The sequence below is a fragment of the Cherax quadricarinatus genome, chromosome 6 (genome assembly GCF_038502225.1).
Source record: "Cherax quadricarinatus isolate ZL_2023a chromosome 6, ASM3850222v1, whole genome shotgun sequence".
Lineage (NCBI taxonomy): Eukaryota > Metazoa > Arthropoda > Malacostraca > Decapoda > Parastacidae > Cherax > Cherax quadricarinatus.
This window is the reverse complement of record NC_091297.1, coordinates 23,452,725-23,474,881: the sequence shown is the minus strand read 5'-3', so window position 1 is coordinate 23,474,881 and position 22,157 is coordinate 23,452,725. Positions and strand designations below refer to the sequence as shown.

Genomic DNA, 22,157 nt, shown 5'->3' with positions numbered 1-22,157 from the left:
ACCTACGAACCTTAGGACAAGGTACGCAGTGCTTTACCAATCTACCCACACTGGACAATACTTTGGCGTGTAGCATGCGCTACACGTTTTGATCCAAGGCAGCCAGCTTTCAGGGAGAAGGCTTACAGCTTTTCATCTCATCCCCTGCATGCATCAGCCTTACTAGAGATTTGAACAATGCAAGGAATTCGCGAGAGCTGGCGAAAAATACACAAACACTGATCTCTGGCTGAAGGATACTCGAACCAAGGAACCTTAGGTCAAGGTACGCAGTGCTTTACCAATCTACCCACACCAATCTACCCACAAAACGTGTAGCGCATGCTACACGCCAAGGTATTGTCCAGTGTGGGTAGATTGGTAAAGCACTGCATACCTATATATATATATATATATATATATATATATATATATATATATATATATATATATATATATTCAACAAACCGGCCGTATCCCACCAAGGCAGGGTGGCCCAAAAAGAAAAACGGCAGTTTCTCTTTTTAAATTTAATAATTTATACGGGAGAAGGAGTTACTAGCCCCTTGCTCCCGGCATTTTAGTCGCCTCTTACAACACGCATGACTTGGAAATAAATGGTCTAAAATACCGACACAATGGAAATATAAACACATATGCAGTTTAATGTGATCCTTTATTGACAACGTTTTGCCCACGCAGTGGGCGATTAATTTTTATAGTGGGCCAGAAGAAGATAAATTATGTAACATCACAGTCACTAGTGAAATGGTTGTGAAGCAGATAGACCAATTGAAGCAAAATAAGTCACCGGGTCCTGATGAGGTTTTTTCAAGGGTTCTTAAGGAATGCAAAATGGAACTCTGTGAACCATTAACTAACATTTTTAATTTATCTCTTCAAACAGGTGTAGTTTCTGATATGTGGAAGATGGCTAATGTAATTCCTATTTTTAAAACAGGGGACAAGTCGTTACCGTCAAATTACCGCCCAATAAGCCTGACCTCAATTGTAGGCAAATTACTAGAGTCAATTATAGCTGAGATTATAAGAAGCCATCTCGAAAAGCATAGCTTGATTAATGATACTCAGCATGGATTCACAAGTGGCCGGTCTTGTCTAACTAATTTAATAACTTTCTTCAGTAAAGCTTTTGAGGCTGTTGACCACGATAAAGAATTTGATATTATTTACTTAGATTTTAGTAAGACTTTTGATAGAGTTCCGCACAAAAGACTGTTAAAGAAAGTGGCAGCTCATGGCATTGGGGAAAGGGTGCTCCCGTGAATCGAATCATGGCTCACAGACAGAAAGCACAGAGTGTCCATAATGGGGTTAAATCCGAGTGGGGATCGGTAACAAGCGGCGTTCCACAGGGGTCAGTCTTGGGCCCGTTGTTGTTTATAATATATATCAATGATCTTGATGAAGGAATTAGTAGTGATATGAGCAAATTCGCTGATGACACAAAGATAGGTAGGATAATTGATTCAAACGTAGATGTTAGGGAACTTCAGAAAGATTTAGATAAACTCTATTCGTGGTCAGAAAAGTGGCAGATGCAGTTCAATGTAGATAAATGCAAGGTTCTGAAGCTCGGGAGTGCCCATAACCCTGGTACTTATAAGTTAAATGATGTAGAACTTAGCCATACAGATTGCGAAAAGGACTTGGGGGTTATGGTGAGCAGCAACCTTAAACCAAGACAGCAATGCCTAAGCATACGTAATAAGGCAAATAGATTACTGGGATTTATATCAAGAAGTGTAAGCAACAGAAGTCCAGAGGTCATACTGCAGCTTTATACATCATTAGTAAGGCCTCACCTAGATTATGCAGCTCAATTCTGGTCTCCATATTACAGAATGGACATAAATTCGTTAGAAAACATTCAGCGTAGGATGACTAAATTAATACATAGCATTAGAAATCTTCCTTATGAAGAAAGATTGAAGACTCTTAAGTTACATTCACTTGTTAGACGAAGAATGAGGGGAGACCTGATCGAAGTGTATAAGTGGAAGATAGGTATTAATAAAGGGGATATTAGTAAGGTCTTGAGGATATCTCTCCAAGAGAGAACCCGCAGTAATGGATTTAAATTGGATAAGTTTAGATTTAGAAAGGACATAGGAAAGTATTGGTTTGGAAATAGGGTAGTTGATGAGTGGAACAGTCTACCTAGTTGGGTTATTGACTTTGGGTAGTTTCAAATTTAGGTTGGATAAGTACATGAGTGGGAGGGGTTGGATTTGAGTGGGACTTTCACATCAGAGCTTATTTGTTGGGTAGCATTGACAATTGGGTTGGTCAAATGTTTTGTTAGTGGGATGAATTGTAAAGGACCTGCCTAGTATGGGCCAACAGGCCTCCTGCATTGTTCCTATTTTCTTATGTTCTTATGTTTAAGTCACAAACAGATCTACCTGCAGCATTCTCCACCTGATCTCAACATTCTGAACCTGACTATAATTACTCGCGTACCTTCCACCCCAGGTAGATCTGTTTGTGACTTGAAAAAGCCCACTGTGTGGGCGAAACGTTGTCAATAAAGGATCACATTAAAGTGCATATGTGTTTATATTTAGACTCATGGCTTACGGAGGAAGAATTCTGTTCCACTTCCCCTTGTAGACAAGAGGAAATAAACAAGAACAAGAACTAGAAAGGAAATAGAAGAAAACCCAGAGGGGTATGTATTTATATCCTTGCACATGTATGTGTAGTGTGACCTAAGTGTAAGTAGAAGTAGCAAGACGTACCTGAAATCTTGTATGTTTATGAGACAGAAAAAAGACACCATATATATATATATATATATATATATATATATATATATATATATATATACATATATAAATATACATATATAAATATATATATATATATATATATATATATATATATATATATATATATATATATATATATATATATATATATATATAAGTAGTACTGAAAGCGGCTGAGCGGTCTCTTCTACAGAGCGGTCTCCCACAGTATGGTCTCCACAGTACGGTCTCCTCTGAGCGGACTCCTTTTCACACCTTTATGCTAATGACCTTGACCTCACCCTCGCCCACCTCACCCTCGACCACCTCACCCTCGACCACCTCACCCTCGACCACCTCACCCTCAACCTCCCCACCCACGCCCCCACCCACGCCCCACACCCGCGCCCCGTGCGCCCGCCCGACTGGCGCCTTGCCCACGCCCCCGCCCTTGCGCCCTCCCGCGCCTTCTGCAGCGCCTTCTGCAGCGTCATCTGGATCACCCCCACCCCCAGAATTTTTTCCTATTTTTTTCGAATTATTTTTTATTTTCTAGTGCTCTCCATCTCCTTGGATCAAATTTTTTGGGTACCCCTCCTTCCACCCCAAATATTCCTGTTCCATCTCCTCGGATCAACACCCTCCCCCACACCTCCCACCTTCCACTTCTACCCTCTATGTCCAAATATTTCTCCTCCACTTCCTTGGATCAAGTTTTTTTGGATTCCCCCTTCCGGGGGTAAGCATTCAAAATGGACTTCCACTTGCATCCCAAATTCCCTTCTCCATCTCCTCGGGTCAAGATTTTCTCAATAACAATAATACAAAGACTCCATCTCCTTGGATCAAGTTTTTTGGATTCCCTCATCTGGGGGTAAGCATTCAAAATGGACTCCCACTTGCATCCCAACTTTCCTGCTCCATTTCCTCGGATCAAGTTTTTCTCAATAACGATAATACAAAGACTCCACATCCTTGGATCAAGTTTTTGGGTTTCCCCCTGTGGGTACCCCTCCCACCACCCACTTCCACCCCAAATATTCCTGCTCCAATTCCTCGGATCAAGTTTTTCTCGATGTCAATAATACAAAGATCTTTCCCCCCCACACCTCACACCACCCACTTCTACCCCAAATATTACTGCTCTACTTCCTTGGATCAAGTTTTTCTCAATAACAATAATACCAAGACTCCAACTCCTTGGATCAAGTTTTTCTCAAAATCAACTTTTTGAGGTTCTCCTTCCCAATTTCACCCCATACCAAAATTTCTCCTCCATCTCCTCGGATTAAGTTTTTCTTGATATCAACTTTTTTGAGGGTCTCCTTCCCACTTTCACCCCCATCCCAAATTTTTTCGAATTTTCTTATGATCTCCACTTCCTTGGATCAAGTTTTTCTCGATATCAATAATACAAAGACTCCACTTCCTTGGATCAAGTTTTTTTGGATTCCCCCTCTGAGGGTAAGCATTCAAAATGGACTCCCACTTGCATCCCAAATTCCCTGCTCCAATTCCTCGGATCAAGTTTTTCTCGATATCAGTAATACAAAGATTTTCCCTCCACACCTCTCACCATCCACTTCTAACCTCTATGTCCAAGTATTTCTCCTCCATCTCCTTTGATCAAGTTTTTGGATTCCCTCCTTTCAGGGTAAGCATTCAAATGAACTCCCCCTATGGGGCATGGTACTTTCTCTTACTACAGGTCTAAACAAGTGTGACGTCACCCCACCTGTGTTTACTCGGCGGTCAGTGACGTCATGTGATGACCTCACACACACAGGCTGAATCTTGTCGACTTCCCCCTGTCAGTGACGTCACGTGATGACCACACACACAGGCTGAATCTTGTCGGGCAGACAATAAAATGCAGGATAACACTATTTATTATACAACCAATGCATTTCATATACATCCAACAAAAAAATTCATTGAAAAAAAGGTACAATTCATTGACTAAAATCAACATATTTTTCTCTTGAGGAAATTCTGTGCATTTTGTTCTGGATCTTCTTCGTCGTCACCATCTCAGTATTACACATTTCATATACAACATAGGGAAAACATTTTCACTCATAACCCACAATTGTTCTCGTTTTAACTATTTTATCAGAAAAAGTCACCACAACACTTACAACTTATAACCACTTTTCGATAATTTCACTAGTCACAATTTTACATATTACGAAGTTAATACCCACACACACACACACACACACACACACACACACACACACACACACACACACACTCACACTTTTCTCAATCACTGTAACCAAGATATTCACAAAATTCTATGACCACAGACAACTCACTTTACTTTGAACACTACCAAAAACACCATCAATTACCATTGAATACTCCAAAAATATCATTCGAACACCCCCAAATCACCACTGAATACTCCCAGAACACCTTCAAAAATACACTTGCACATCATTTGAACACCATCAAAAACATCATCAAACTCCTTTGAATACTCCCAAATACACCACTGAATACTACTAAAACACCACTGAATACTACTAAAACACCACTGAATACTACTAAAACACCACTGAATACAGTCGAAACACCACCAAAATCACAGACTAACTCCCATTTTCACACAAATCCCTTCAAATCACTATAACCAAGACGATGACCAATTTCTATGAGTACACTCACCTCCAACTAAGATATAACATGAGCGCAAAAAACATGAACACAAACCAAACACTCACGAACACTCACAACAGATTCACCTCTTTTTCAGTATCTCTAGTTCGACTACAATGCCAACAACCCAAAACACCCACATCCCACAACACCCATAACCCACATCACCCACAACCCACAACACCCACAACAACAACCCACAACTTATAACCACTTTCCGGTATCTCTAGCTCAACAACAACACCCACAACCCACAACACCCACAACCCACAACACCCCACAACCCACATCACCCACAACAACAACCCACTTATAACATCTTTCTGGTATCTCTAGTTAGACAACAATACCAACACCCTCATCACCCACAACCTTTATCATCTAACTACATAACAACCCCAAGATTATTTCGAACACTCTCATAAATAATATGAATACTCACAAAAAACACCTTTGAACATTTCCAAACAACACTGAAACACTTCCAGAATATCATTTTTGAATAATTTCTTCACATCCACTCTCCCGTCTCCCAACACACCTCTTCAGAACAAACACAAAAATCACATTTCACACCCACAAATGCATCTCATCACCCATCTCAAATCCACTAAAATCACTGTATCCAAGATATTCACAAAATTCTATGACCACCTAACACACACAGACAACTCACTTTATTTTGAACACCTTCAAAACACTCTCATACATCATCATTTGAGACCACCTTTTCTCAATATCTCTTAAGAAATATTCTCTCATCGACAACCATTATCATCTTACTACAGAACAACCCCAAGATTACTTTGAGCACTCATAAATCATTTGAATACTCACATAAACACCTTTGAACATTTCCAAACAACACTGAAGCACTTCCAAAATATCATTTCGAATACTCCCAAATAAGATTTGTCATCTCTAATTTATCTACACTTACATATTTCATTAAATTACAACTCATCCACCATACTACTCCCTCAGTCTCCAGACTTTACAACATTATCACAAAAACTAACTCATACACTTACGACATGTGACATTTTACCAAAACTAACACAAACACACCCACACACACCACACTTTACTTTGTACAACACCAAAAACATCATCAATTACCTTTGATTACTCCAAAAACATCATTTGAACATATTCAAAAACATCAACAAACTCCTTTGAATACTCCCAAAACACCACTGAATACTACCAAAACAGCACTGAATACTGCCCAAACAACAATACAAATCACCAGAAACTAAGATCAACACCGCCAACTAACACCTATTTCATAGAAATCTCTTCAAATCACTATAACCAAGACGATCCCACTCACCTCAGACTATTATATAACATGAACGCAAAAAACAAAATCATTCTCATAAATCATTTGAATACTCACAAAAAAAAAATTTGAACATTTCCAAACAACACCGGAACACTTATGTCAGTGGAACGCCTTCCAACTGAACAAAAGAAACTAATGGAAAAATAAATAAATAAAGAAATGATTTAGGAAAAACAAGAAAAATGATTTTTGAGAATTTTACTTAAAATTTAAATATAAAAAAAAATGGCCTTCAGTTCTTGTAGTTGGGTAGGAGTAGGTATGGCCCTAGATAGTTCCTCTGATGTTATTTATGTAGGTTATCCTGGGCAGATGGTAATCCGATGTTCTGGAATCTCCTACCACTTGGATGGAGCACGAGTAGAATAGGTAAGGGCCGGTAGTTGTAGAATAATGTTAATAAGTATTATTAACACTCGTCTTGCCCCCTTTATCTGGCGTCTATCCTGGAAGACCACGCCAGGAACAGAGCTGACAAATAAGAGAAAATAAAACTGGTTACCCATAGTCATGATAATATAACATTTAAGAAAGAAAAAGAATGATAAATGCCAAAATCATTACTGGTAACCAGCAAACACTAGAAAAGAACAAACAGTAATACTCCTGGTAGATCACCCTACCTGATTAGGAGAAGAGTGGAGGCGAAGTGACTCTCCAAACTTCAATCCACACCAGGTAAGGTCAATATTACCAGGAGTAGAAACTTTAACAAATCGGACACCAGGAACTAGTTTTGCCCCAGCCCGCCAGAGAGGGGGGGGGTATGTGCGCGCGCAACGTAGCTCGCTAATGGTTCCTGGTTGCCCGAACAACCTTAACCCCACTTACACCTACTTTTCCCTCACAACTTACAACTGGATCACCACCAACTGAAAACATAACATGTACACACATAAGTCTAAGACAACAACAAACAACAAACACCCATATTCACTTACCTCAAAAACCACTAATATCGCAGAAAACACTCATTTTTTATAAACATTCACACAAAAAATCAAAATCACCAACTCCATACAATATCCAATACACTCCCCTCACTACCACCAACACATACCAGCACAGATAGGGATACCTCCCATGACATCACACTCCATCCTGTTTTTACTTGGCGATCAGCGACGTCACACCCAAACACCTTGTTTCAACCTGTTGTATCTACAATACCTAAGATCACCACAATCAAGACGTTTACCAAATTCTATAACCCCAACACTATGATCACACATTTTTGTACACATTCTCTTAAAACATCATCATAACGAAGACCACTAAAACTATCTATACTTTTACTAAGATCACATAACATTTTCTCTTCTCTAACTCACACACATTTCATTAACCGAAATTACATCTCATCCAACCAAATTCCTCCCTCATTCTCCAGACTTTACAAAATTAGCACAAAAAAACTAACTCATACACTTATGACATGAGACATTACCATAACTAACACTGACTAACTTTGAACAAACTCTGAACACCACCAAAACACCACTGAACATCTTGAAAAAAATGCTCTGCACATCATTTGAACACCTTCAAAAACACCAAACACCTCCCAATACTCCCAAAACACTACTGGTTACTAAAAAATCAACACTGAATACTACCAAAACACCGTCAAAATCATCAGAAACCAAGTTTTGCATCACCAGCTAACACCTATTTTATAGAAATCCCCTTAAATCACTATAACCAAGAACTCCCTCCCCATGGGCGCAAATAAAAAAAATAAAAAAAAATACCAAGACTCCAACTCCTTGGATCAAGTTTTTCTCAATATTAACTTTTTGAGGTTCTCCTTCCCACTTTCACCCCATACCAAACTTTCTCCTCCATCTCCTCGGGTTAAGTTTTCCTCGATATCAACTTTTTTGAGGGTCCCCTTCCCACTTTCACCCCCATCCCAAATTTTTTCGAATTTTCTTATGATCTCTACTTCCTTGGATCAAATTTTTCTCGATATCAATAATACAAAAATTCCACTTCCTTGAATCAAGTTTTTTTTGGATTCCCCCCTCTGGGGGTAAGCATTCAAAATGGACTCCCACTTGCATCCCAAATTCCCTGCTCCAATTCCTCGGATCAAGTTTTTCTCGATATCAATAATACAAAGATTTTCTCCCTCACCTCTCATCATCCACTTCTACCCTCTATATCCAAGTATTTCTCCTCCATCTCCTTGGATCAAGTTTTTGGATTTCCCCCTCTCGGGGTAAGCATTCAAATGAACTCCCCCTATGGGGCATGGTACTTTCTCTTACTACAGGTCTAAACAAGTGTGACGTCACCCCACCTGTGTTTACTCGGTGGTCAGTGACGTCACGTGATGACCTCACACACACAGGCTGAATCTTGTCGACTTCCCATAATGTCATGGACATCATGTGATGACCACACACACATGCTGAATCTTGTCGAGCAGACAATAACTTAAAATGCAGGATAACACTATTTATTATACAACCAATGCATTTCATATACATCCAACAACAAAAATTCATTGAAAAAAAGGTACAATTCATTGACTAAAATCAACATGTTTTTCTCTTGAAGAAATTCTGTGCATTTTGTTCTGGATCTTCTTCGTCGTCACCATCTCAGTATTACACATTTCATATACAACATAGGGAAAACATTACACATTTTCACTCATAACCCACAATTTTTCTTGTTTTAACTATTTCATCAGAAAAAGTCACCACAACACTTACAACTTATAACCACTTTTCGATAATTTCACTAGTCACAATTTTACATATTACGAAGTTATACCCACACACACACACACACACACACACACGCTTTTCTCAATATCTCTTAAGAAATATTCATCGACAACCTTTATCATCTCACTACAAAACATCCCCCAGATTACTTCGAACCCTCTCATAAATCATTGAATACTCACAAAAATACCTTTGTACATTTCCAGATAACAATGAAACACTTCCAAAATATCATTTTGAATACTCCCAAATAAGATTTGACATCTCCAACTTATCTACACTTGTATTATTTCATTAAATTACAACTCATCCCCCAAACTCCTTCCCCAGTCTCCAGACTTTACAACATTATCACAAAAACTAACTCAGACACTTATGAGACATTTTACCAAAACTAACACAAACACACCCCCACATACCACACTTTACTTTGAACAACACCAAAAACACTATCAATTACCATTGAATACTCCGAAAAACATCATTCGAACACTGTCAAATCACCACTGAATACTCCCAGAACTCCTTCATGCTCTTATACATCATTTGAACACCTTCAAAAAACACCTTTGAATAGTCTCAAATACCATTTGAGAACTCCCAAATACACCACTGAATACTACTAAAACAGCACTGAATACGGTCAAAACACCACCAAAATCACCATAAACTAAGATCAACATCACAGACTAACACCCATTTTCACACAAATCCCCTCAAATCACTATAACCAAGACGATTACCAATTTCTATGGGTACACTCACCTACAACTAAGATATAACATGAGCGCAAAAAAAAACATGAACACAAACAAAACACACACGAACACTTACAACAGAATCTCCTCTTTTTTCGGTATCTCTAGTTCGACAACAACGCCACAACCCACAATACCCAAATCCCACAACAACAACCCACAACTTATAACCACTTTTTTGGCATCACTAGTTCGACAACAACACCCTCAACCCACAACACCCCACAACCCACATCACCCACAACAACAACCCACTTACAACATCTTTTTTGGTATCTCTAGTTCGACAACAACACCCACAACCCACAACACCCCACAACCCTCATCACTGTAACCAAGATACTCAAAAAATTCTATGACCACCTAAAACACACACAGACAACTCACTTTACTTTGAACACTACCAAAAAAAAACATAAATTACCATTGAATACTCCAAAAACATCATTTGAAAACCCCTAAATCACCACTGAATACTCCCAGAACACCTTTAAAAATACTCTTGCACATCATTTGAACACAATCAAAAACATCATCAAACTCCTTTGAATACTCCCAAATGCACCACTGAATACTACTAAAACACCACTGAATACTACTAAAACACCACTGAATACTACTAAAAAAACACCAAAAATACAGACTAACTCCCATTTTCACACAAATCCCCTCAAATCACTATAACCAAGACGATGACCAATTTCTATGAGTACACTCACCTCCAATTAAGATATAACATGAGCGCAAAAAACATGAACACAAACCAAACACACACGAACACTCACAACAAATTCACCTCTTTTTCGGTACCTCTAGTTCGACAACAATGCCCACAACCCAAAACACCCACATCCCACAACACCCACAACCCACATCACCCACAACCCACAACACCCACAACAACAACCCACAACTTATAACCACTTTCCGGTATCTCTAGTTCGACAACAACACCCACAACCCACAACACCCACAACCCACAACAGCCACAACCCACAACACCCACAACCCACAACACCCCACAACCCACATCACCCACAACAACAACCCACTTATAACATCTTTTTGGTATCTCTAGTTAGACAACAATACCCACACCCCTCATCACCTACAACCTTTATCATCTCACTACATAACAACCCCAAGATTATTTCGAACACTCATAAATAGTTTGAATACTCAAAAAAAACACCTTTGAACATTTCCAAACAACACTGAAACACTTCCAGAATATCATTTTTGAATAACTTCTTCACATCCACTCACCCGTCTCCCAACACACCTCTTCAGAACAAACACAAAAATCTCATTTCACACCCACAAATGCATCTCATCACCCATCTCAAATCCACTAAAATCACTGTATCCAAGATATTCACAAAATTCTATGACCACCTAACACACACAGACAACTCACATTATTTTGAACACCTTCAAAACACTCTCATACATCATCATTTGAGACCACCTTTTCTCAATATCTCTTAAGAAATATTCTCTCATCGACAACCTTTATCATCTTACTACAGAACAACCCCAAGATTACTTCGAACACTCTCATAAATCATTTGAATACTCACATGAACACCTTTGAACATTTCCAAACAACACTGAAGCACTTCCAAAATATCATTTTGAATACTCCCAAATAAGATTTGTCATCTCTAATTTATCTACACCCCATATTTCATTAAATTACAACTCATCCACCATTCTACTCCCTCAGTCTCCAGACTTTACAACATTATCTCAAAAACTAACTCATACACTTATGACGTGACATTTTACCAAAACTAACACAAACACACCCACACACACCACACTTTACTTTGTACAGCACCAAAAACAACATCAATTACTTTTGATTACTCCAAAAACATCATTTGAACACATTCAAAAACATCAACAAACTCCTTTGAATACTCCCAAAACACCACTGAATACTATCATAACAGCACCGAATACTGCCCAAACAACACTAAAAATCACCAGAAACTAAGATCAACACCGCCAACTAACACCCATTTTATAGAAATCCCCTAAAATCACTATCTCCAACTTATCTACACTTGTATTATTTCATTAAATTACAACTCATCCCCCAAACTCCTTCCCCAGTCTCCAGACTTTACAACATTATCACAAAAACTAACTCAGACACTTATGAGACATTTTACCAAAACTAACACAAACACACCCCCACATACCACACTTTACTTTGAACAACACCAAAAACACCATCAATTACCATTGAATACTCCGAAAAACTTCATTCGAACACTGTCAAATCACCACTGAATACTCCCAGAACTCCTTCATACTCTTATACATCATTTGAACACCTTCAAAAAACACCTTTGAATAGTCTCAAACACCATTTGAGTACTCCCAAATACACCACTGAATACTACTAAAACAGCACTGAATACGGTCAAAACACCACCAAAATCACCATAAACTAAGATCAACATCACAGACTAACACCCATTTTCACACAAATCCCCTCAAATCACTATAACCAAGACGATTACCAATTTCTATGGGTACACTCACCTACAACTAAGATATAACATAAGCGCAAAAAAAAACATGAACACAAACAAAACACACACGAACACTGACAACAGAATCTCCTCTTTTTTCGGTATCTCTAGTTCGACAACAACGCCACAACCCACAATACCCAAATCCCACAACAACAACCCACAACTTATAACCACTTTTTTGGCATCACTAGTTCGACAACAACACCCTCAACCCACAACACCCCACAACCCACATCACCCACAACAACAACCCACTTACAACATCTTTTTTGGTATCTCTACTTCGACAACAACACCCACAACCCACAACACCCCACAACCCTCATCACTGTAACCAAGATACTCAAAACATTCTATGACCACCTAAAACACACACAGACAACTCACTTTACTTTGAACACTACCAAAAAAAACATAAATTACCATTGAATACTCCAAAAACATCATTTGAAAACCCCTAAATCACCACTGAATACTCCCAGAACACCTTTAAAAATACTCTTGCACATCATTTGAACACAATCAAAAACATCATCAAACTCCTTTGAATACTCCCAAATGCACCACTGAATACTACTAAAACACCACTGAATACTACTAAAACACCACTGAATACTACTATAACACCACCAAAAATACAGACTAACTCCCATTTTCACACAAATCCCCTCAAATCACTATAACCAAGACGATGGCCAATTTCTATGAGTACACTCACCTCCAATTAAGATATAACATGAGCGCAAAAAACATGAACACAAACCAAACACACACGAACACTCACAACAAATTCACCTCTTTTTCAGTATCTCTAGTTCGACAACAATGCCCACAACCCAAAACACCCACATCCCACAACACCCACAACCCACATCACCCACAACCCACAACACCCACAACAACAACCCGCAACTTATAACCACTTTCCGGTATCTCTAGTTCGACAACAACACCCACAACCCACAACACCCACAACCCACAACACCCACAACCCACAACACCCACAACCCACAACACCCCACAACCCACATCACCCACAACAACAACCCACTTATAACATCTTTTTGGTATCTCTAGTTCGACAACAATACCCAAACCCCTCATCACCTACAACCTTTATCATCTCACTACATAACAACCCCAAGATTATTTCGAACACTCATAAATAATTTGAATACTCAAAAAAAAACACCTTTGAACATTTCCAAACAACACTGAAACACTTCCAGAATATCATTTTTGAATAACTTCTTCACATCCACTCACCCGTCTCCCAACACACCTCTTCAGAACAAACACAAAAATCTCATTTCACACCCACAAATGCATCTCATCACCCATCTCAAATCCACTAAAATCACTGTATCCAAGATATTCACAAAATTCTATGACCACCTAACACACACAGACAACTCACATTATTTTGAACACCTTCAAAACACTCTCATACATCATCATTTGAGACCACCTTTTCTCAATATCTCTTAAGAAATATTCTCTCATCGACAACCTTTATCATCTTACTACAGAACAACCCCAAGATTACTTCGAACACTCTCATAAATCATTTGAATACTCACATGAACACCTTTGAACATTTCCAAACAACACTGAAGCACTTCCAAAATATCATTTTGAATACTCCCAAATAAGATTTGTCATCTCTAATTTATCTACACCCCATATTTCATTAAATTACAACTCATCCACCATTCTACTCCCTCAGTCTCCAGACTTTACAACATTATCTCAAAAACTAACTCATACACTTATGACATGTGACATTTTACCAAAACTAACACAAACACACCCACACACACCACACTTTACTTTGTACAACACCAAAAACAACATCAATTACCTTTGATTACTCCAAAAACATCATTTGAACACATTCAAAAACATCAACAAACTCCTTTGAATACTCCCAAAACACCACTGAATACTATCATAACAGCACCGAATACTGCCCAAACAACACTAAAAATCACCAGAAACTAAGATCAACACCGCCAACTAACACCCATTTTATAGAAATCCCCTAAAATCACTATAACCAAGACGATCCCACTCACATCAGACTATTATATAACATGAACGCAAAAAAGAAAAACATTCTCATAAATCATTTGAATACTCACAAAAAAAAAAACACCTTTGAACATTTCCAAACAACACCGAAACACTTACAACTGGATCACCAAAAACTGAAAACATAACATGTACACACATAAATCTAAGACAACAACAAACAACAAACACCCATATTCACTTACCTCAAAAACCACTAATATCATAGAAAACACTCATTTTTTATAAACATTCACACAAAAAGTCACAGTCACCAACTCCATACAATATCTAACACTCCCCTCACTAACACCATCACATACCAGCACAGATAGGGATACCTTCCATGACATCACACTCCATCCTGTTTTTACTTGGCGATCAGCGACGTCACACCCAAACACCTTGTTTCAACGTGTTATATCTCCAATATCTAAGATCACCACAATCAAGACGTTTACCAAATTCTATAACCCCAACACTAAGATCACACATTTTTGTACACATTCTCTTAAAACATCATCGTAACGAAGATCACTAAAACTATCTATACTTTTACTAAGATCACATAACATTTTGTCTTCTCTAACTCACACTTACACATTTCATTAACCGAAATTACATCTCATCCACCAAACTCCTCCCTCATTCTCCAGACTTTACAACATTAGCACAAAAAAAACTAACTCATACACTTATGACATGAGACATTACCATAACTAACACTGACTAACTTTGAACCAACTCTGGACACAACTGAACATCTTCAAAAAAATACTCTGCACATCATTTGAAAACCTTCAAAAACACCAAACACCTCCCAATACTCCCAAAACACTATTGATTACTACCAAATCACCACTGAATACTACCAAAACACCATCAAAATCATCAGAAACTAAGTTTAGCATCATCAGCTAACACCCATTTTATAGAAATCCCCTCAAATCACTATAACCAAGAACTCCCTCCCCATGGGCGGAAAAAAAAAACATGAACACAAACCTAATACACAAACGCTTAGTACATGATCACCATCAAGTGAAAACATATCTTGTACACACCAACCACCAACAGCAAACACCCATATTCACTTACCTCAAAAACCACTAATATCACAGAAAACACTCATTTTTTATAAACATTCACACAAAAAAATCATATTTGACAATAGCTAAGCTCACTACCACCAACACACGATGTCACACCTCACAGGACCGGCGATGTCACCTCCAGTGACGTCACACTCCCATCTGTGTTAACTTGGTGGTAGTGCGCTTAGATATTATCAAATATGATTTTTTTGTGTGAATGTTTATAAAAAATGAGTGTTTTCTGTGATATTAATGGTTTTTGAGGTAAGTGAATATGGGTGTTTGTTGGTGGTGGTTGGTGTATACAAGATATGTTTTCACTTGATGGTGATCATGTACTAAGCGTTTGTGTATTAGGTTTGTGTTCATGTTTTTTTTTTCCGCCCATGGGGAGGGAGTTCTTGGTTATAGTGATTTGAGGGGATTTCTATAAAATAGGTGTTAGCTAGTGATGCTAAACTTAGTTTCTGATGATTTTGACGGTGTTTTGGTAGTATTCAGTGTTGATTTTTTAGTAATCAGTAGTGTTTTGGGAGTATTGGGAGGTGTTTGGTGTTTTTGAAGGTGTTCAAATGATGTGCAGAGCATTTTTTTGAAAATGTTCAGTGGTGTTTTGGTGTTGTTCAGAGTTGGTTCAAAGTTAGTCAGTGTTAGTTATGGTAATGTTTGTTTGGTAAGTGTATGAGTTAGTTTTTCTTGTGCTAATGTTGTCAAGTCTGGAGAATGAGGGAGGAGTTTGGTGGATGAGATGTAATTTCGGTTAATGAAATGTGTAAGTGTGAGTTAGAGAAGAGAAAATGTTATGTGATCTTAGTAAAAGTATAGATAGTTTTAGTGGTTTTCGTTATGATGATGTTTTAAGAGAATGTGTACAAAAATGTGTGATCATAGAGTTGGGGTTATAGAATTTGGTAAACGTCTTGATTGTGGTGATCTTAGATATTGGAATGGTTTCAATATTGAATGGTTAATGCTTCTTACTGCCAGGATAGTACCCATTAAATTTAGTTTGTGTGAGGTCATATTTGACACTGAATAAAAATTATTTAAAAAAATGGGATCGTTAGAGTCCATGCGATGACTGGAGAATGCTTTTTCTGATCAGCTTCAAATTTTCCATCCTGGCGTTTAGTCCAGAAAACAAAGATTGCTTTGCTATTAGGCTAAACAATTCGCAATTTTTTCAGTTTATTTATTGTTTATTTTCATTCCATAAATAAGGATTCCCTTGTCTTATCAACATGCAAATATTAAAGATGATGCAGTAAATAAGATGGAATACGTCCAATAATTTTAAGCTAGGTGCAAATTATAATTATTAATGAAATTGTTAAATAAAGATTTGGATAGTTGAATTTAGAGTAATTATTACTGGAGAATACCATTTCAGATAGGTTTCAAACTATCAGCTTGTATGGGATTCATAAAAGTAGCTTAGGCTTTACCTTTGATCTACCAAAATTTTAAATTGCCGTTTTTATTAAATAAACTGGTTTCTATTTAATAACTAGAGAAAGCTTCTTCTGGTCGGCTTTAAACACTTAACCGCTGGTTAGTGTGGAAAATTAAATTTACCTGGATGTAACTCATAAGATACATACTAGTAAATGGTAACAAAGATAATTATTCTTTATCAAGGTTACAGAGACAAGTAGGAATTTTAAGACACCTAGGTCGCAAAAATGTCCTCCTTCGATATCTACGATAATCTATCTCTCCACAAGTCACTCTGGACATATATTAATTTCAAATGAAATATACATCACCAGGAATTCTGGTAAAAACATTAATATAAATATATGGAGTGTATATTAAATTTAAAATGTGAATACATATACATTGAAGGAGAATTTATAATAATAAGACTCACCAATTAGTCTGGAGATTATGGTGTGTCATACGAACACCCCTGCCTAAATTATGAAGAAAATACTGGCCAAAATTTCAAGACAAAATCGACATGACTTAGCATCACCAGCTAACACCCATTTTATAGAAATCCCCTCAAATCACTATAACCAAGAACTCCCTCCCCATGGGCGCAAAAAAAAAAAAAAAAAAAAAACAAGAACACAAACCTAATACACCTAATATCACCATCAAGTGAAAACATATCTTGTACACACCAACCACCAACAACAAACACCCATATTCACTTACCTCAAAAACCACTAATATCACAGAAAACACTCATTTTTTAAACATTCAGACAAAAAAATCATATTTGACAATATCTAAGTGCACTACCACCAAGTTAACACAGATGGGAGTGTGACGTCACTGGAGGTGACCTCGCCGGTCCTGTGGGGTGTGACATCGTGTGTTGGTGGTAGTGCGCTTAGATATTGTCAAATATGATTTTTTTTGTGAATGTTTATAAAAAATGAGTGTTTTCTGTGATATTAGTGTTTTTTGAGGTAAGTGAATATGGGTGTTTCTTGTTGGTGGTTGGTGTGTACAAGATATGTTTTCACTTGATGGTGATCATGTACTAAGCGTTTGTGTATTAGGTTTGTGTTCATTTTTTTTTTTTTTTTTGCGCCCATGGGGAGGGAGTTCTTCGTTTTAGTGATTTGAGGGAATTTCTATAAAATGGGTGTTAGCTAGTGATGCTAAACTTAATTTCTGATGATTTTGACAGTGTTTTGGTAGTATTCAGTGGTGATTTGGGAGTAATCAGTAGTGTTTTGGGAGTATTGGGACGTGTTTAGTGTTTTTGAAGGTGTTCAGATGATGTGCAGAGTATTTTTTTGAAGATGTTCAGTGGTGTTTTGGTGTTGTTCAGAGTTGGTTCAAAGTTAGTCAGTGTTAGTTATGGTAATGTCTCATGTCATAAGTGTATGAGTTAGTTTTTTTTTTTGTGCTAATGTTGTAAAGTTTGGAGAATGAGGGAGGAGTTTGGTGGATGAGATGTAATTTCTGTTAATGAAATGTGTAAGTGTGAGTTAGAGAAGACAAAATGTTATGTGATCTTAGTAAAAGTATTGATAGTTTTAGTGATCTTCGTTATGATGATGTTTTAAGAGAATGTGTACAAAAATGTGTGATCTTAGTGTTGGGGTTATAGAATTTGGTAAACGTCTTGATTGTGGTGATCTTAGATATTGGAGATATAACAGGCTGAAACAAGGTGTTTGGGTGTGACGTCGCTGATCGCCAAGTAAAAACAGAATGGAGTGTGATGTCATGGGAGGTATCCCTATCTGTGCTGGTATGTGATGGTGGTAGTGAGGGGAGTGTATTAGATATTGTATGGAGTTGGTGATTGTGATTTTTTGTGAATATGGGTATTTGTTGTCTGGGGTTGTCTTAGATTTATGTGTGTACATGTTATGTTTTCAGTTAGTGGCTATCCTGTTGTAAGTGTTTCGGTGTTGTTTGGAAATGTTCAAAGGTGTTTTTTTTGTGAGTATTCAAATGATTTATGATAATGTTTTTTTTTGCGTTCATGTTATATAATAGTCTGAGGTGAGTGGGATCGTCTTGGTTATAGTGATTTTAGGGGATTTCTATAAAATGGGTGTTAGATGGCAGTGTTGATCTTAGTTTCTGGTGATTTTTAGTGTTGTTTGGGCAGTATTCGGTGTTGTTTTGGGAGTATTCAAAGGAGTTTGTTGATGTTTTTGAATGTGTTCAAATGATGTTTTTGGAGTAATCAAAGGTAATTGATGTTGTTTTTGGTGTTGTACAAAGTAAAGTGTGGTGTGTGTGGGTGTGTTTTTGTTAGTTTTTTTTTTAAATGTCACATGTCATAAGTGTATGAGTTAGTTTTTGTGATAATGTTGTAAAGTCTGGAGACTGAGGGAGTAGTATGGTGGATGAGTTGTAATTTAATGAAATATGTAAGTGTAGATAAATTAGAGATGACAAATCTTATTTGGGAGTATTCAAAATGATATTTTGGAAGTGCTTCAGCGTTGTTTGGAAATGTTCAAAGGTGTTTATGTGAGTATTCAAATGATTTATGAGTGTTCGAAGTAATCTTCGGGTTGTCCTGTAGTAAGATGATAAAGGTTGTCGATGAGAGAATATTTCTTAAGAGATATTGAGAAAAGGTGGTCTCAATTGATGATGTATGAGAGTGTTTTGAAGGTGTTCAAAATAAAGTGAGTTGTCTGTGTGTGTTAGGTGATCATAGAATTTTGTGAATATCTTGGATACAGTGATTTTAGTGGATTTGAGATGGGTGATGAGATGCATTTGTGGGTGTGAAATGTGATTTTTGTGTTTGTTCTGAAGAGGTGTGTTGGGAGACAGGTGAGTGGATGTGAAGAAGTTTTTCAAAAATGATATTCTGCAAGTGTTTCAGTGTTCTTTGGAAATGTTCAAAGGTGTTTTTTTTTTTTGAGTATTCAAATTATTTATGAGAGTGTTCGAAATAATCTTGGGGTTGTTATGTAGTGAGATGATAAAGGTTGTGGGTGATGAGGGGTGTGGGTATTGTTGTCGAACTAGAGATACCAAAAAGATGTTATAAGTGGGTTGTTGTTGTGGGTGATATGGGTTGTGGGGTGTTGTGGGTGTTGTGGGTTGTGGGTGTTGTGGGTTGTGGGTATTGTTGTCGAACTAGAGATACCAGAAACTGGTTTTAAGTTGTGGGTTGTTGTTGTGGGTGTTGTGGGTTGAGGGTGATGTGGGTTGTGGGTGTTGTGGGATATGGGTGTTTTGGGTTGTGGGCATTGTTGTCGAACTAGAGATACCGAAAAAGAGGTGAATTTGTTGTGTGTTCGTGTGTGTTTGGTTTGTGTTCATGTTTTTTGCGCTCATGTTATATGTTAGTTGAAAGTGAGTGTACTCATAGAAATTGGTCATCGTCATGGTTATAGTGATTTGAGGGGATTTGTGCGAAAATGGGAGTTAGTCTGTGATTTTGGTTTTGTTTCGACTGTATTCAGTGGTGTTTTAGTAGTATTCAGTGGTGTTTTAGTAGTATTCAGTGGTGTATTTGGGAGTATTCAAAGGAGTTTGATGATGTTTTTGATGGTGTTCAAATGATGTGCAAGAGTATTTTTGAAGGTGTTCTGGGAGTATTCAGTGGTGATTTGGGGGTGTTCGAATGATATTTATGGAGTATTCAATGGTAATTGATGGTGTTTTTGGTAGTGTTCAAAGTAAAGTGAGTTGTCTGTGTGTGTTAGATGGTCATAGAATTTTGTGAATATCTTGAGTATTCAAATTATTTATGAGAGTGTTCGAAATATTCTTGGGGTTGTTATGTAGTGAGATGATAAAGGTTGTGGGTGATGAGGGGTGTGGGTATTGTTGTCGAACTAGAGATACCAAAAAGATGTTATAAGTGGGTTGTTGTTGTGGGTGATGTGGGTTGTGGGGTGTTGTGGGTGTTGTGGGTTGTGGGTGTTGTGGGTTGTGGGTATTGTTGTCGAACTAGAGATACCAGAAACTGGTTATAAGTTGTGGGTTGTTGTTGTGGGTGTTGTGGGTTGAGGGTGATGTGGGTTGTGGGTGTTGTGGGATATGGGTGTTTTGGGTTGTGGGCATTGTTGTCGAACTAGAGATACCGAAAAAGAGGTGAATTTGTTGTGTGTTCGTGTGTGTTTGGTTTGTGTTCATGTTTTTTGCGCTCATGTTTTATGTTAGTTGAAAGTGAGTGTACTCATAGAAATTGGTCATCGTCATGGTTATAGTGATTTGAGGGGATTTGTGCGAAAATGGGAGTTAGTCTGTGATTTTGGTTTTGTTTCGACTGTATTCAGTGGTGTTTTAGTAGTATTCAGTGGTGTTTTAGTAGTATTCAGTGGTGTATTTGGGAGTATTCAAAGGAGTTTGATGATGTTTTTGATGGTGTTCAAATGATGTGCAAGAGTATTTTTGAAGGTGTTCTGGGAGTATTCAGTGGTGATTTGGGGGTGTTCGAATGATATTTTTGGAGTATTCAATGGTAATTGATGGTGTTTTTGGTAGTGTTCAAAGTAAAGTGAGTTGTCTGTGTGTGTTAGATGGTCATAGAATTTTGTGAATATCTTGGTTACTGTGATGTGGGTTGTGGGGTGTTGTGGGTTGTGGGTGTTGTTGTCGAACTAGAGATACCAAAAAAGATGTTATAAGTGGGTTGTTGTTGTGGGTGATATGGGTCGTGGGGTGTTGTGGGTTGTGGGTGTTGTTGTCGAACTAGTGATGCCAAAAAAGTGGTTATAAGTTGTGGGTTGTTTTTGTGGGATGTGGGTATTGTGGGTTGTG

The 22,157-nt window shown here is 37.7% G+C and overlaps 1 protein-coding gene and 1 long non-coding RNA gene across 2 annotated transcripts in view; both read right to left on the bottom strand.

Moving 5' to 3' along the window:
• The window catches only part of LOC128692722 (uncharacterized), a 94,954-nt gene that overhangs the window by 60,008 nt on the left and 12,789 nt on the right, over nt 1-22,157 (bottom strand). The window lies entirely within an intron of this gene.
• LOC138852309 (uncharacterized) lies at nt 6,940-7,439 on the bottom strand. The gene is made up of 2 exons (XR_011391638.1): nt 7,380-7,439; nt 6,940-7,227 (listed from the first exon to the last, which is right to left on the bottom strand). It is a non-coding gene; the product is annotated as an uncharacterized lncRNA (long non-coding RNA).